General features: G+C 37.8%; 1 long non-coding RNA gene across 1 annotated transcript; it reads left to right on the top strand.

Annotated features, from left to right (window-relative positions):
- Nucleotides 1-423: 423 nt before the first annotated feature.
- On the top strand, nucleotides 424-1,630 carry LOC112962378. Its single transcript, XR_003252287.1, has 3 exons — nucleotides 424-445; nucleotides 558-621; nucleotides 1,460-1,630. It is a non-coding gene; the product is annotated as an uncharacterized LOC112962378 (long non-coding RNA).
- Nucleotides 1,631-5,847: the final 4,217 nt, after the last annotated feature.

Genomic DNA, 5,847 nt, shown 5'->3' with positions numbered 1-5,847 from the left:
CCTGCATATTGTAATAAAATACTAGGAGTTGGACTTTCGATCTAATAACTGAAAAGCTACGGGAAGTTGTGAAAAACATTCCTAATTTCTTCCATTTCAGTCATTTCTTTAGTCTTCTATTATCAGAAGAAACATAAGACTGAGGAACACTTCCAAGTAATAACTACTCACATAGTCTGTAACACCAGAAAAGATAACCCTCGCTGGCTCCACACAGGAAATCTCACTCAGGCAGATGCTTGAGTACTGTTTGGCAGAGCGTCTTTTTTTTTTTTTTTTCCTTCTTCAACCTTTCCCTTTAACAGTGGACTTTTTTCTTCATGGCCTTCTTACTGAACTACCTTGTAGGTTTGTCACATGAGAGCAGCTTGACCCAATGCAAGATGCCAGAATATTTTGGAGACTTATGCCTGGGAGGAGAATGGAACTCACCTCTTGGCTTTATGTAAGCAAAAAATTTCCCCTTTTTCTGAGCTTCCTGAACATCCTTTTGTGTATACATCAGTGTTATTCCTCAATGGATGCTATCCTTGTGTTTCTTTTCTAATGTTTTCCAGGCGGAAAAAGAATGTGAACAAGGTTCTTCAGAGAGGTTTCTTCTCAGCTAGAAAAGGGGAATAGGTACACTAACATTATAAAATATTAGTGCGTCACCCACATGGTGCTTCCCATAGGCAGGCCCAAAACAGCTGGAGTCTGGGGGCCAGAGGGAGACTTTCAGCCAGGCAGACTGGGGACCTTCTGTACTATGATTGCCCAAATATTTGCAGGTTCAGTGAAGCTTTTCATTGGAGTCCTTCCTATTCACTTGTCCAAAGCTAGCAAAGCACATTCGCAGGGACAAGTTGCTGCTGGTTGGAGCGCAGAGGCCAGCGGGGTGGGTGGAGCGGCTGCCGCGGTTGTGCAAGGTGCTGTGCTGGGCCAGCGGCAGCAGGGACCGAGGTCGCCCTGCATCACGCAGCAGGGAGCTGGGGGGCTGGGGCAGCACCGCCGCAGGCGTGCAGCCCACAGCAGGCTCTCCTTTCTGTGCTACGGGTTGATTCAGTAATTGTCTTCTCCCCCTTGCTCTCTTTTTTGTTTTTAATTTAATACAGAGGGTGAAATTTTGGCTCAAAGTCAATAGGATTTTTACCATTGAATTCAATGTAGCAAGAATTTCACCCAAAGCCGTCATGCCTCACTGAGGACAATAACACAAAGAACACTATTTTGGAACAAAGAAAGGCTCCATATTTGCAGGCTGTTTTGTTTATTGTATTTGGGGGCTTCACGATGTAGTCACCCACCCACTTCTTTATTACATATTAGTTTGGCGTTTGAAAGTTTTATAAGCTACAATATAACAATAAATAAAGTTTGTACGTAATTTCCAAAGCTGATTTTCATTCCTTGGGGAGTATTAATTCTGGTTTAATTTGTTTTTCATCTTCATTGTGCAACAAAATTCCGTTTTTAAAAGGAGGATCAAACTGATACTGAAATACGCATACATGTGTTGGCAAGCATTTCTTGAGGAGGACTGCAGCCCATGGGACTTGGACTTCAAACAACAAATGTGCAGAGCTCACATGAACTTGAAGCTGCCCTTTTATTTGTGACATCCATAAACATTTATGATGCTTGGTTTTCATCCCAGTAAGTCTATGTTTTTCCTCTGTGTCTTTTAATAGTGTCTATTTATATTGTGAAATCATGACAACTGTGTTGTCTTCCCGTAAAGCCACAGGTCAAGGGTCTGCTACAGCAAATGCTGACACATGTGAATATCTTCACTCATATGAATAATCAGACCAATTTTAACAGGGAAGTGTTTTTAGGGTCAAGCTCCCAATATTTTGACATACTTCCTGAAATGTTTTGTAGATAGGAGTCATTGACTTTCATATGGTAATAAAATGCTATGAACACTAAAAAGAAAAAGCCCAAAAGATAGGAATATGTTTGGCTTATCAAATTTTAAGTACATTTTTACTTCTTAGTTTCCCTTTCCTTGGAACAAGTAGTCTGGAGGAGCATTTACTCCAAGGTGTTCAAATGGAATTAGTATCAACAATTTGTATAAATCAGTGTGTATAATATTTCCCCGCTTTAGCCTATATATAACAACATGTTTGGAGAACTCTGTATTTTTCTTGCTTCATCTTATGGGAAAGAATGATGGAATTAATTACTATTACAATCGTGATGTATTACATTTTATAATTTATATTGTGTATAGATAATTGCTATGATGAAATAGGCAAATGTATAGAAGAGGACACTTTTTACCATAATAATTATAAGAATTCAGGCTTTCTATGATAAATACTTCCTATTTTTAAGACTATAGCTGACCGCAGTGCCTCTGCAGTGCCTGAGCTGTGAAAGTAAATAAAATAGAGACACAAAATTCCAAATATCCAAAACATACATAAACTTGAAGGTATTCAAAATAAGCAGCCTACCTTAAAAGGAGAATTTTCTCGTTGTCTCTTGAGATACTACAGTGAGACTTAGAAAGGTTTTTGTGACCATACTAATCCAGTTTTTCCTGTTGTTTGCACAGATTTCAACTGTGTTAGAATGCAATTCTTGTAAAAACTTGTTTCAGAAACAAATTGGCTTTCTGCTTTCTATTGGAATATATTCAAGGGTTTGCCATGTTGAATTCTTAACCACATTTAAAAAAAAAAAAAGTGTTCTACGCATGTGATGATTCGCACTGTTAAATTAGGGAGAAGCTTTCTATAGAAAGCTGTTTATTTTTCTTATAAAAGTGGAAAAGTTTCGTAAGAGCTGGGGTCCAGATGAAAATCTATGAGTTTCAGCATCTTTTTATTTGTAAACATATATTGATTATTTTCTTTATTTTACCTCACTAAAATTCCCTGCTTGAAACATTTCCTTGAGTAACAGTACTACAAAACTCTCAAAAGACCTGCAGTTTAGACGTCACAATCTTCTTGACTGTAAAAGGAACACATTTTTCCATTAAAATGAAGTCATGTGCATGGTCTATCCAGTGATATGCAATGTCATTTAAGACATTCCATCATTCCCTGCTTGAACACTCTTCTCTAATCTGTTGAGGTACCCAGGGAAGAAACAATGATAGCCAAGGCATTAAAATGTAATCAAGATATGCAAATTCATATCTAAATGTGATTTACTTGGAAAGAGAAATTAATCTAGGCACGGTCAAATAAACAGTGTGTAATATGGATAATTAATCACCAAATTAGCAGCTGTAGTCCCATGAGAAGATTATGCAAATGACAAAGGCCCCCATCTACAGTCACAATCAGACCACTTAATACCAAACTCTAAACAAGACGCAGCCCCTGGGAGCACCGTAAAACAAGCAAGCAAGTCAAACTTTGTGGGTCATCCTCCAAATTCTACAAATACATTTTGTAAATACTTTATTTTTTCCAATTCATGGAAACTGATTTATTTTCCCAGAAAAATCTCAGGCTTACTGAACAACCCAAGACCTTGAAATGCCAATAATCTTGTTTTACCACAAGATTAAACTTCCATTCATATAATTTAAATCAGGAATTAAAAGAGGTAAGGACTAAGGGGTAAATTCTCAGCTCCAGGACCCAGCTGATGTAACAAGGAGGGATATTGCAGAGATTCTTAAAGGAGGGAGCTGCAAACACATTTTTTGTGTCTTCTGTGCCTTTAGAAGTTGTCTCCGGCAGCTTCAATTATTGCTTTACACTGACATTTCAATAGCAGATCAGTCAAGTCTCTGGAAATGGAATTTTCCCATATTTTCAAATGTAAATTTTCCTGGAAACATTTGTTCCTCCGTTTTAGAAAATCAAATCAAAACATTTAGTTTCAACTAGTTCAATATTAATCCAAGCCAGTCTGTTTCACAAGGATGTCTCATGTGGACTAGGGTGGAGTATGGCACTACCTGTCCCATGACACAACATAGTCCTCCCTGAGGCTGTGCATTGCAATAAAACCACCGCCCAATCTACAGTATATAAAACATAGTCCAGCTGAGAAACTTGGCCCACAGGAGAACATAGCTGCTCAGAGTTTGAAGCACAGCTGCCTTGAGACACCTCAGTAGCTCAGATATATTCAGATTAACACAAACTTGACCGAGAATATGTTAACTTTTCTGAATAAAAGTTTGCCTTTAAAAAATGAAAGATTGACAGTACTTTCTCAAGTTATTCTTGCAGGTTATATTTATGTTGTGGGGGCAGGAGGCCAGGATTCCTTATACCCACTCCTAGCCCTATATACACCAGGCTGGACAGCTGTGCCATTATGCTGTAACTACCTAGGCATACTACAACTGTATGATTGGCCAAATTCTGCTATTACAACTGGTTTAAATCTGGAAGACTCCTTTTTGTAAGTGAGCATATATTGCCGCTTAGAAAGGGAACCATTGCTAGGCTACTTATGCAAAGACCAGCAACTGAACAACCAGCACTATTACCTTTTATGTAACTGTTTGTTGTAGTTGAGCACAATGTAATTCTAAATGAAATAAGAAACCTGCAATAAGGACACAAGGGAGCACGTTCTATGTCGAGCCAAAGTAGCTTAACTGCTAAAATGTGATATTGACAGCATTTTCTTAAATTATTATTAGGAAGATAATGTCACCTAGCACATCTTAGCAGTGTGTTCAGGGAAAATGACTCTCTCCAGGGAAACATTTTAATTAAGATAAAATTGTTAGATTGCTTTGAAATTCTTGGATTGACAGTCTTTGTCACATCATTATTTTTCTGCTAATAGTGTATATAAATAAAAATAAAGAAATAAACAATAATTACTTACGTGAAGAATCACAACTACCTTGCCAAAAGTGCACAAGTAGGAGTTAGTTGTTTAGTTTATTTTTTGTACAGCATAAATGTCAACAGGAACGAGAATACACCAAGAGAAGCGCCTTTCAAAACAGTCTGATTACTGATTCTAAATCTGATTACTAATGCACATTGAACATTTTTATCCTTCCAGTGCTCCCATTTTACATTAATAAAGCATCAACGCTGGTAGGAAAAGATCGGACCTGATGTCATATTTGGAAACGAATTTAATGGGAAATTGGATAGTGACAAAGTGGTGATGATTTATTTTTAATGGCAGATGCCTCATTAGTTATGATTTATTTAGATGACCTTCCCAGTCCTATGGTATTTTCCCTCTCCCCCCACCCCATCCCCTCCAAAATTCTGTACACTCCAACAAGAGTAGCAAATACTGCTGATCAGGTGCCTGATCCTGCAAACCTTTACTCACGTGCGTAAAATCTGTTAATTTCAGTGGCCTTGCTCATGTACGTATGAGTACATGACAGGTCCCTGGATTGTTATTACAAATTTCTGTGTGTGCCTCATTGGATGCTTATTACCAAGTATCCTGAGGCAACAAAAGAAATTTCGTTCTTTTTGGTTCATTTTTTCCATTGACTTACTTGGATTTTCAGATTGGTTGTGAAAGTGACATTTTGTTTTGCCTGAAATGCATTTAATGTCTCCATGGCTATCAAAGGAATTAAGAATGCCATGCTTGAGTCATTGTTTAAAGTACACAGCTTTTGATATTTTGGATTTCTTCTTCTAAAGAAATCAAGTTAATGATTGGTTGTTCAAACTGAGAGTCTAAGAAAACAGCCTAGAGAATAACACACAGTCTCTGTTAAGCAAAAAGAACAACAACAAAGACAACAAAAATCTAGTGTCTTTCTTCTAGGAACCAGGTAGCAGACTCACAGGTAAGCTGGGTCAGAACAAGTCTGCTTCTCTTCACCAATGTGCCAGCCTTCTCCAGAGACATGAATTTCAGGCATTGCAAATCAGAGAAGTAGCAGCTTCTGATGTCAAACTA

This window comes from Apteryx rowi, unplaced genomic scaffold (genome assembly GCF_003343035.1).
Source record: "Apteryx rowi isolate R43461 unplaced genomic scaffold, aptRow1 scaffold_147, whole genome shotgun sequence".
In the NCBI taxonomy this organism is placed as follows: Eukaryota; Metazoa; Chordata; class Aves; order Apterygiformes; family Apterygidae; genus Apteryx; species Apteryx rowi.
Note: the sequence above shows the minus strand (reverse complement) of the source record. Positions and strands in the feature narration are given on the sequence as shown.